The following is a 12200-nucleotide window of genomic DNA, read 5'->3' as shown; positions in this document are numbered from 1 at the left end:
ATCCCAGCAAACATTGGGTGAGAGGCAGAGTTCACCCTGGACAGGTCACCAGACTATCACAGGGCTGACACATAGAGACAGACAACCATTCACACCTCCTTTTTGACCCGCCTATCTCTCTCTCAGTTCACCCCAATCTCCCTCACAGACTTACCTGTTCTCATGGTGGGAATGAAAGCTGCCACTTGCACCCTGGACCCTATCCCATCCCATCTTATCAAGGCCTGCCTTCCCACTTTATCACCGCTCATCACAACAATAATAAACTCCTCCCTATCTACTGGCTCAACATACTCATACTACTTGACCTGAGTGCAGCATTCAACATCATCAACCATTCCTTCCTTCTCTCCCGCCTTGAAACCACTCTTAACATCACCGGCACTGCTCTCTCCTGGCTCAATTCCTACCTCTCCAACAGACACCTGATCATCAGCATAAACAATTGCAAATACCCCACTGCTCCCCTCTGCCAAGGTGTTCCGCAAGGTTCAGTTCTCGGCCCCCTCCTCTTCATCCTGTACATTCTCTCCCTTGGTCACATAATCTGCCGTTATGGACTTCAGTTTCACTGCTTTGCTGATGACATTCAGCTCCACATCTCCACCAAAGCCATCACTCCTGCCACTCACTGTACCATCACCAGCTGCATCACCGAAATAAAATCCTGGCTGCAAACCAACTTCCTAAAACTTAACTGTGACAAATCAGAAGTCATCATCATCGGCCCCAAATCTCTCATCAAACCCACCCATAACCATCAAACCCTCTCCATCGATGGCTCCACTGTGCTCTGCTCCCCCTATGTCCCTATCCTTGGTGTCATCTTTGATCAAACCCTCTCTTTTGACCAACACATCACCAAAACAGCCTTCTTCCATCTCAGGAACATCAGACTCTAATCCACACATTCATCACCTCCAGACTCGACAACTGCAATAGCTTCCTCTACGGCTTATCATCCAAAACACTCAAGAAACTTCAAAATATCGAGAACTCATGTGCTTGTCTTCTCACACACTCCTGGACCTGTGACCACATCACCCCCGTCCTTCATAACCTCCACTGGCTCCCCATTCCCAGCGTATCCACTTCAAACTCCATATCATCACTTTCAAAGATCTCCACAACCTGGCCCCCTACCTGTCTGAGCCCTCCACCAGCACACTCCCTCCGGCACTCTTAGGTCTGCTGATGCCAACCTCCTTGGAACCCTCTTGCTGTGAGGTGACAATGCTAACCACTGCACCACAGTTCAGTAAAAGTCTAAATACACATCTGTCTTTGTCTCCCTCTGTCTCTGCCCCCCAGTTTGTCCTCACCTGGTCAAGTTGTGCAGATCAGCTGAGTTGTGTGAGAGTCTTGTTGACTTGCAGCTGGAGCTTCCAGTCTGATGATCTGTGATGTTGAAAGGTGACTTATATACTGTCAGATACTCTCTTCTATTAACTCCTCCCATGACACGCCTCAACACGCCTGACAACAACCATTTGTCAATGTGACAGGGCCGTGACCTGAGGCCAGTAGAACAGGGAGATAATGAGACAGGCAACAGGCAGAGCGCTTCCTTAACTCGCGTCTGACAGACTTTATGGGACACATATTTAACTATCCTGACACTGCAACCCAGGCATCCCAAAACAACACAACATTCATTAAAATAAAAATGTGAATCCACATAATCCATGTGTTTTATAAGTCCTTAAATACAAAGGAAAAGAAAATACATCCTTCAACAAACTTGCTGTCTACAGCCTGAACTACTGAACCACTGGGTACAAACAGGTCCGTGTCAGTGAAAACATGGACGCTTCAACCTGCAACACAGAAGATCTATACGATCAGCACAGTTTCAAGATTAGAGTCACCAATTCAGTATCTGACCAAATGTCTCCCTTCTGCTCCTGAGATATGACGTTAAAACATGATGATGTCACAGTCAAGCTGACCTTTGACCTTTTGGATATAAAATGTTGTCACTTATCACATCCTGTTAGACATTTAAAAACAATCAAAAGTATGATTTTTCACTGTCTAAAGCCACACTCAACCAAATGGTTGAACTGTGTTATGGTAAAGGTTGTGATGCAAAGATAATACATTTACTTTTAAAAAATATAAAAAAGGAATATTTCATATTGTTCATACCATATATTTGATGTTATTCCATTATATATTTGATGAAAATCAAATCAGTATGATTTTTGACCATTTCTGAGATTTCTGACACTCCTACATACAGGTTCCTGGGTTCATCTGCAGGGGGAGCAAAACTTGAAGTGTTTCCAGTATTTTTATAGTTTCTAACTGCTGAAAGATGTCTTGCTGCAGGAGTTGGATGTGCATTTGGACAGTTGTCATATTTTGTGCTTCATCATGTTCCACTCATGTTCAGTGGGAGACAGGTGTGGACTGCAGGCAGGTCAGTCTGGTACCTGCACTCTGTCACTACGAAGCCACGCTGTTGAAACACTTGACCCAGTCGTATTTCTTTCTGGAACTTCTGACTGTCGGCTGCCTTCTGTTTGCTCATTGTATGCTTCTTCTTCCTGCTGCTATTGTTATTGCTGTGCCAGTCTGTCTTGCTATTTGTTGTTTGTCTGTTTGTTGTTGTTTGTTGCATTGCTTGTTTTGTTTTTTGCTGATGTTGCATTGTCCGTCCTGCTGCATGTGTGCGCTATTTTTGTTGTTGCTATGCTACGTGATGCTGCTGTCTGTTAGCCACTTTATGCTGTTTGTCTTTTATGTGGTGCACATTGTATGTGTTGCTGTTTCTTTTATCTTTGATACCCTCTAATCCCTGTTCCCTTCTCCTCAAGAGGCTCTTGCTATTTTTGCCAGGCCGCCATTGTAAATAAGAATTTGTTCTTAATGACTTGCCTGGTTAAATAAAGGTCAAATACATAAATACATAAATAAATAAATAAATAAATAAATAAAATAAAAACGTGCACAGTGTGTCTCACTGGCTCGCTGGAATAAGCAGGGACGTCCCTGAAAAAGACGTCGTCTGGATGGCAGCATATGTTGCCCCAAAACCTGTATGTAACTTTCAGCATTTATGGAGCCTTCACACATGTGAAGATACCCATGATGCACCTCCACTCCATCACAGATGCTGGCTGGATGGTCCCGGAGCACACGATGTCCATGATGGACTGGTCACACCACTTTGGGTCAGGTACTGAGCGTTTCCAGGATGCTCCTTAATACCCAATCATGATACTTTAATCTGTTACCAATTCACCTGTTTACCTGTTGAATGCTCCAAACAGGTGTTTTTAGACCATTCCTCAACTTTCCCATTCTCTTGTTGAATGAAGAATGAATTCAACAAATAAGGGATTGTTCATCATCTATGAGAGAGAAGGGGTTGTTGCAGAAAGAGGGAGGCATGTCAAATCATTTTTTAAGCACTTAGGAGGAACTCATGTTTTTTACTTTGGCTCAGAGGAGGGGCGTATACATTTAAATGGCTGTATTTTGTATTTATTTCACTGCAGACTTTTAAAGAAAACATTCCTTCAACATTTTGCCAAATTTCCAAATTTTGCCGATCATTTCAGTGATAATTTTTGGAGATAACTTTTAGTGAGTTTTAAAGAAAATGTAGGTTTGGAAGGTATGTTCTTTAAAAATTGCCAAAATTAACCCGTCCGCACGACGAGAGTGAAAAATTGAGGCTTTTTCCAACTTCAGGATTTCGTCTTCAACTTTTAACTTCCAAACATCAAAGGCTTCATGTATATTGTATGTATGGATTACATGTATTACATAAAGCTACACACACACACACACACACACACACACAAACAACAGCAACACATAAAAGCAGCAGCTCATCTCCTTCTTACAGCTCACAGTATTCTTTTTTGATTTACTCCTCTACATCATATTTGTTTGTTTGTTTTCACACACAAACATAAAACATGTTTATAGGTAAACACATATGAGATGCGTATACTCATAAACGTACATACTGTACATATAGTTTTGTATTTTGCTCACCAGTGTATTGACCTATTTTGCTGTGTTGACTAATGTTACATGTGTTATCACTTTTCATTCACTGCATTTGAATTGTTTTTGTGTTTGGGCAACACATATTAATGTCCTACCAATAAAGCCTGTTAAACTGACTTCAACTGAGAGGGAGAGAAGCATCCTGAATGAACTTCAACTGAGCTTCATTTGTACTTGATAACATGAGCTTCTGAGACGTCATCAACAACACCAATAATTACCTGACCAACCTCAGCGACCATCAGCACAGTGTAAATGTCATTGTTCTTTGTAAATTCACACTCATTCTGACTTTGAGGTCTTCAACATCTTCCAAAACAGTTGGGGCATGAGCATGTTTACCACTGTGTGACATCACATTTTCTTTTAACAACACTCATAACTATTAGTATTATTAGTGTAATAATAATAACTAATAATACTAATAGTTAAAGTTTTGAAAGTAAATTTTTTCCTGGGGTCCGTTTCACAAAGCAGGTTTAGTGAAAACTCAGAGTCTGTTAACCCTGAAATGAGGGAAACTCTGAGTTTTCTATTTCAAAAAGGGAGGTAACTCAAACCAGAGAAAGAGGGGTAACTCTAGCCTGTTTCAGAGAGAGAGGTAACTTAAGCTCTTGGTCAGTTACCGTAGTAACAGACTCTATGAACCTAACCTGGTCGGGACCAGATTTTTCTCAATGAACCTCCAGTTTCTCTCTGTCTCCGCCCTCTTTCAGAGCCACACACTCCATCTGATTTCCTCATTCATTCAGTCAGCAGGCGAGTTTTGGCGTAGCCTGGTTCTGCCGTCTGTCATTAAAAAAATCATTAAGAAAATCAGAGTCAGTATATTAGAAGTCCATCAGGCACAGTAGGTGGCGACTTTTTTCCACTAACATGGCATGTCCTTTTGATAACGATCCCGTGGATGAAGATGCAGCATTACTGTGCAGATAGTTAAATATTCGTTGGGAGATGGTTATCAGACCGCGCATACATGTTCTAGCATTTCCACACAATTATCTTTTTGAGCTGTACCGTTTCAAGTCACAGTCCATCATCTACATACACAACCTAATCCATCCTTACATTTGCAACATTACCAGTCATAGTCATGCTCTCACATCCCAGGAGATATTGTGTGTTGCGTTGCGTTTCTTTGCGAATGGAAGTTTTTTGTACAATGTCGGAGACACTGAGCACTTGAGTAAGGCAACTGTATGCAGGGCGGTCAGAAAAGTGTGCTCGTTTTACAGGCATCTGCCTTCTTTCTGTTGGCTGAGTAGAAGTCTGTGTTAGTTTAAACAGACTTAATTATTTAACAGAACATGATATAGATGAGAAGACATTGATGTGTGTGAAAACAGCATTATGTTGGGGATAAAACAACTGCACAGTCAAACAGCCACTTAATATTTACTTTACAATGTAAAACATGATCAAAATGAGGCACCCCCATGAGATTATGCCGAGGTCTTACCTGTTTGAACAATGTTTTTATATTTCATCCTAAGCTGCTGCCAAGTGCGCCTCTCCCCCGCGGGATTGCACCTAAATGAAATAAATTAATAGGCTACCATTCAAGCAGTTTTCCCCTGTAATATTATTGTGGTTGCAAAGGACTACATGTAAACTTATGCATTGAATGGAGCAGCAATGTTCTCCCACGCCGTCTCCCTCTCTTTTGCAGCTGCAGCGGTGTTGCACTTCGTTTTGAAAACGTGTGCAAACTCGCCGTATGAGCGCATTAAGATTTCTAATTCTAGTGGGGTGAAAAACGCGGCTTTCCTCTTCCCCGTTGCCATGGTGACTCGTCGAATCGGGGCTCCATTGATGCTGGCTTTTTATAGTTGTGGTGCACGCGCTTAACTCCAGGTGAAACTACTCCGAGTTGATTAAACTGATTCAAATCAGCTGTTCTGGAACCAGAAACTCAGAGTTTCCTATCTCAGAGTAGATCAACTCAGAGTTCAGGATTAGACTCAGAGTTTGTTGAACCTGCTTTGTGAAACGGACCCCTGTTCTTGCTTGAGCTACGCCTTCAGTGTCTCAACAGTCCGGGGTTGATGTTGTCGTATTTTGTGCTTCATCATGTTCCACTCATGTTCAGTGGGAGACAGGTGTGGACTGCAGGCAGGTCAGTCTGGTACCTGCACTCTGTCACTACGAAGCCACGCTGTTGGAACACGTCAATTTCAATCAGTCAATCAATTTTATTTTTAAAGCCCAATATCACAAATCACAATTTGCCTCACAGGGCTTTACAGCATACGACATCCCTCTGTCCTTCCGACCCTCACAGCTGATCAGGAAAAACTCCCCAAAAAAACCTTGAACGGGTAAAAAAAACGGTAGAAACCTCAGGAAGAGCAACTGAGGAGTAGAGCTGAGATTCTCGGCCCGAGCAGAGCCCAAGTCGGGTAGGGCCGGGAGCCCCCGTCCCTCTGACGGGCCCAGGCCGGGCCGGTCAGATATGATGGGGGTTCTTTTTCTGTTTTTTTTTTTTTAAGCTATGATTTGATAATGTTATAGGCTATGTATTGTAGCGACCCTGCAGTAAATGTTCTGCTATAATGTCAATGTTCTGTGAGTTAATGGTATATTTGGGATTGAATGAGGTGCGGGGTGCGGTTGAGCCGGGGATGAGGAGGGCTGTGTGAGTGCGCATGCTGGTGTGTGTATGAGCGAGCTGGAGGAGAGAGCAGGAGTGCACAGATGGAGTTACAGCTAAGTTGTTGTTTATTGGTTGTTTTGGCGTGGTTACGGCCAACAGTAACCTGTACTGTTCAGTAATAAATGGTGGTTTAATTGCCGAATAACTGCGTCATCCTTTCCACACATTGTGCGCGCACAGCCCTTCACCACCTGGATCCTAAAATACACACCTGTTTTATTACATAATCATGCTTCCGTGTTGCGCCATTCATTAAGATCCTATATTTCTGTCATTCAAATAACAAGAATTGTGGTTTAATACTCTTAATTATAACAGCCAACTTATTGAAAAATGTTGGGTTTAAATTGGGCTCGGGCCCATAATTACAGTTAATTGGACGGGCCGGGTCGTATGGGGTGCCGTTTGTAAAGTCTCACGCTGAAAATAACATCAACATTTTGCCACATTTAGCTTCAAACAATGTTTAAAAAAGTGTTGTGAATTTTTTAACGTCACCTTTTACCACATTTACAGCAATATTTGTTAACTTAGAAATATATTAAATAGTTAAATCTAAATATTAAATGTGGCACCTAAATAGTTAAATCTAAATATTAAGTGTGGCAATGTTAAATGTTAAATCTAAATATTAAATCTAAATCTAAATGTTAAATCTAAATCTAAATATTAAATCGAAATCTAAATGCTAAATATAAATATAAATATAAATCTAGATGTTAAATCTAAATATTAAATCGAAATCTAAATGTTAAATGTTAAATCTAAATGTTCTGGGTGAAACTAAATATTTAGCTAATATGCAAATTTTAGATTAGAGTAATAGGAACATAACAGACTGTATCATTAAACACTGTGTAATATAACGTTAACGTGCTGACGTTAGCAAGCTAGCAGCGTAACATTTAATCATTATGGACAGGCTACGTGACCATCACATCATATTGAAGGCGATCAATATGATGTGGTACAATATAGGTACTATATATACCTATATTGTACCTATAATATAGGTACAATATAAGGTGGTGTAAAATTTGCCCGACCCATCCGGAGCTCAGGTAATTTTGACCCTCAATCAGAGACCTGTAACCTTAATTGCCGTTTTTCTGGTCATCGGAGGCCAGGCGATCAATAAAATATTCTTGAATACCTAAAACAAAACACAAACACGTGTTGTTGTTGTTTTTAGTCACGTAGCCTGTCCATAATGATTAAATGTCACGCTGCTAGCTTGCTAATGTCAGCACACGTAACGTATGCTAACATTATATTACACAGTGTTTAATGATACAGTCTGTTATCTCCCTATTACTCTAATCTTTCCTGCTTATCGCTCAAACAAATGATTAATTTCTATATTCATATCGGTACTCATTTAAGATACCTTCATCAGTTACCGGAGGCCACTGTCTAACATCATCAATCCAGCTATTTATGATGCTGTCATTGTAGAGAGTCAGTTCACAATGACAGCATAATGAATTGATGACTGACACACGTCACCGCAGCAATGGCCCCGCCACAAGATAGCGGCATACACAAATCGCTCGCCGAATTCGTCCATATATATGAATATCTCATGTTTTTCACGTCACTATATCACCGTTTAGACTAATCTGGTGTTTGTAAAGTCTATAAACACAATGATTGAACAAACATTACTATCACGTTCTGAAATAATAACATGGTGATCGTAGATTAGCGGGGCTAACCGTTAGCTGTTAGCTGGCAGATGACGTCCTGATGTTAGCTTTGCTGCTGCTGCGGCCACTGATGCTTTCTAGACATCGTGATTTCCCAAAACTGAATAAATACCACACATCGCAACACAAAACTGCTTTGCTAGCTCAATCATGTTGTAACTAAGACATCCACTAGAAAAAAATAGTTTTTTCACGGACCGTTTAAGAGTTAATGAGTCATTACAGACACTGCTAACGGGGCTAAGAACTGACGGTTGTTAATCCCTCCGAAGGGACACTAACAACTCAAAGTACATGTCAAATAAAATTTCTCCAAACATGCTTCTTGTTATTTTAGGTAGTTATTATCACGCTAATGTATGTTCAAGTGTTCAGTTCCCCCGATAAGTTGGTTTTAATTCGTTATTTGATTCTATAAACACAGTCTGACTATCTCGAGCTTTTATTTTGGTACTTCCGGTGACCGGCAGTGTGAATTTGCATATTAGGTAAATATTTAGTTTCACCCAGAACATTTAGATTTAACATTTACCATTTAGATTTAGATTTAACATTTAAATTTAGATTTAGATTTAACATTTATATTTATATTTAGCATTTAGATTTAACATTTAGATTTAGATTTAATATTTAGATTTAGATTTAAATTTAGCATTTAGATTTAGATTTAACATTTAGATTTAACATTTAGGTGCCACATTTAATATTTAGATTTAACTATTTAATATATTTCTAAGTTAACAAATATTGCTGTAAATGTGGTAAAAGGTGGCGTTAAAAAATTCACAACACTTTTTAAACATTGTTTGAAGCTAAATGTGGCAAAATGTTGATGTTATTTTTCGTGAGCCACTTTACAAACGGCACCCCATAGGGTCGGGCTGGATTTTTTTGGGCCCGGTCTAAGCTCTACTGAGGAGGGATCCCTCTTCCAGGACGGACAGACGTGCAATAGATGTCGTACAGAACAGATCAGCGTAACAAATTAACAGTAATCCACATGACACAATGAGACAGAGAGAGAGAGAGAGAGAGAGAGAGAGAGAGAGAGATGCAGGTAATGACAGTAGCTTACAACAACATTATTGAAAGTAATAATATTATAGTTATAGTTCTGGCTACTGTGGTACAATATGTTGAAAGTATGTATTAATATCTGGCAGTATACATGTGTGACAATAGTCATATGTGTATAATAACAGAAGAAGTATGACTAATGACTAATGATGGCAGCAGCAGCAGCAGGAGGCATCTGGCAGGACCACGGCAGCAGCACAACCACACACGTCACGCTGTCCAGGCACCGCTGTGATATGAGTTAATCTGAGAGACAGTGGAGCACAAAGGCTCCGGAGAAGAAGCCGAGTTAGTGACATCCAGAATGGCCGAGTTAGCAAGATGCAGTAATAGGATACGAGAGAGAGAGAAGGAGAGAAGGTGCCCGGTGTATTATAGGGGGGTCCTCCGGCAGACTAGGCCTAAGTCAGCCTAACTAGGGGCTGGTACAGGGCAAGCCTGAGCCAGCCCTAACTATAAGCTTTATCAAAGAGGAAAGTCTTAAGTCTAGTCTTAAATGTGGAGACGGTGTCTGCCTCCCGGACTGTAACAGGAAGATGATTCCACAGGAGAGGAGCCTGATAGCTGAAGGCTCTGGCTCCTGATCTACTTTTGGAGACTTTAGGGACCACGAGTAACCCTGCGTTCTCAGAGCGCAGTGTTCTGGTGGGATAATATGGCACTATGAGCTCTCTAAGATATGACGGAGCTTGACCATTTAGAGCTTTATAAGTTAACAGTAGGATTTTAAATTCAATTCTGGATTTTACAGGGAGCCAGTGCAGAGAAGCTAAAACAGGAGAAATATGATCTCGTTTCTTAGTTCCTGTTAGTACACGTGCTGCTGCATTCTGAATTAGCTGGAGAGTTTTTAAGGACTTACTAGAGCTACCTGATAATATTTTATTTTTATTTTATTTAATCTTTATTTAATCAGGCAGTCTCATTGAGATCAAGATCTCTTTTTCAAGAGAGACCTGAGAACAAAGCAACATCCATAACAACAAAAACTCACAGACACAAGCAGGAACAACACAACAAGGAATTAATAAAAACAATTACATGAATCATGAAAAACATCGGATAGAGAAGTTTTAAAAACTCCAAGAGGAGCAAGAGATTCAAGTTTGAGGGTCGATTGTAACTCGTTCCATTTAAAAGGTGCATAGTACTTGAAACCAGATCTACCAACATTTGTGCGCATGCAGGGGATATCTAAGGTTAGGTAGTTACTGGATCGTGTACTGTAGTTACTGGATTTGAAAGAAGAGATGTGAGGTAGTTTGGTAGCTTTAACAGTAGAGCTTTAAAAATGAATAACATGAGATGGATATTTCTTCTTGTCTGTAAGGAAGTCCATCCAACTGTTTGATACAGAGAACAATGACGAGTACGAAATGCATCATTTGTGATAAACCGTAATGCACTGTGATACACAGGGTTTAAGTGCTGAAGTGTTGATGGAGCAGCATGACAATACAGAATGTCACCATAGTCCAGAACAGACATGAAGGTTGACTGCACAATAGTTTTATGGCTGGAAGAAAACAGACAGCCTTTAATTCTATACAGGAAGCCTAGTTTGATTTTTAATTTTTTTTTCAACAACTGTTGAATAATAGGGAGTTACAGTAATCCAGCCAGTAACAATTTACAATAAGCTACACAAAATTAGAGTAGTTACTGAGGAACTAATGAGGAACTAACTATTAGTTAATGGTCAGTTCTTAATTAACTCATGATCAAATTTCATAGAGGAGTTCATCACGACTTAATAATTAGTGAACTAGTTACTTCATCAGTGCAGAATCATTACTCAATAACCCATCCATTAGTTAACCTTTTTAAGTCCTAAAGTAAAGTGACACATAATGAGTAGTCTTTCATTACTTCATCATCATCTTTACAATTAGTTCCTTAACAAAAAATAATCAGACAGCAGGATTCTTGAGAAAACGTTTATTCATTATTTTCAGACCACATACACATTAATGTGACCATCCATGTTATTCTGTACGATGATGCCTTAGAAATAAATATGATAGTGTGTCACATTTTAGGTAGGCTAAGCTTAAAGAATTTATCATGGGGGCTGCGTGTAAAGTACTGTATACTGATCACACCGTTGTTCACAGTACAGTTGTTTGAGGTGCACAAAATTTAAAGTAGTTACAATGAAACAAATTTGGAATGAATGAGGAACTAACTATTAGTTAATGGTCAGTTCTTCAATAACTCCTGATCAAATTTCAGTAGTTACTGAGGAACTAATAAGGAACTAACTATTACTTAATCATTACCTACCCTTTTTGTGTACCCTAAAGTAAAGTGAGACATCAAAATGAGTAGGTAATGATTCAGTACTCATTACCATTATCATTACCGTCTCACTTTACTTTAGGGTACACAAAAAGAGTAACTAATGAGTAGGTAATGAGACTGAATCATTACCTACTCATTTTGATGTCTCACTTTACTTTAGGGTACACAAAAAAGCCGCAGCATGACCAGAGGGAAGCAGCCAGTTAGCCTCCGCTAGCTTCCCAGCTAATGTTAGCCCCGGCTCTCCGTTTGGATCCAACCGGAGCACTGAGCCCTGGTTTGTTATTCAGGTTAAAGTGGGAAGAAGCAGCGGGTTTATCGGGCAGCTGAGTGAAGTGGAGCCTGCGGAGGAAACACCGGGAGCGTCTGGATGTAATAGTCCGTGGAGGTGCTGCGGTGCTCGGCTGCACAGATAGGAAACCCCTCGGCTGACAGGATGT

At 40.3% G+C, this 12200-nt stretch overlaps 2 protein-coding genes and 1 pseudogene across 6 annotated transcripts in view; 1 reads left to right on the top strand and 2 right to left on the bottom strand.

Moving 5' to 3' along the window:
* LOC125880644 (stonustoxin subunit beta-like) overlaps positions 1 to 12200 on the bottom strand; it is a 242658-nt gene that overhangs the window by 102908 nt on the left and 127550 nt on the right. The window lies entirely within an intron of this gene.
* LOC125880642 (neoverrucotoxin subunit alpha-like) overlaps positions 1 to 12200 on the bottom strand; it is a 244586-nt gene that overhangs the window by 134221 nt on the left and 98165 nt on the right. Inside the window, exon 1 of one of the 5 annotated variants that reach the window (XM_049563297.1) lies at positions 1323 to 1432. The exons of 3 other annotated variants lie outside the window; for them this stretch is intronic. The gene's annotated coding sequence lies outside the window, so the exon portion shown is untranslated. Of the gene's footprint in view, positions 1 to 1322; positions 1433 to 12200 lie in introns of those variants that run through there. One more of the 5 variants, XM_049563295.1, reaches the window with a different exon arrangement.
* LOC125880705 (retinal rod rhodopsin-sensitive cGMP 3',5'-cyclic phosphodiesterase subunit gamma-like) overlaps positions 1 to 12200 on the top strand; it is a 78898-nt pseudogene that overhangs the window by 41100 nt on the left and 25598 nt on the right.

The sequence above is a fragment of the Epinephelus fuscoguttatus genome, linkage group LG20, assembly GCF_011397635.1.
Source record: "Epinephelus fuscoguttatus linkage group LG20, E.fuscoguttatus.final_Chr_v1".
NCBI classification, from domain to species: domain Eukaryota; kingdom Metazoa; phylum Chordata; class Actinopteri; order Perciformes; family Serranidae; genus Epinephelus; species Epinephelus fuscoguttatus.
The sequence above is the reverse complement of the archived record's forward strand: the minus strand, read 5'-3'. Positions and strand labels throughout refer to the sequence as shown.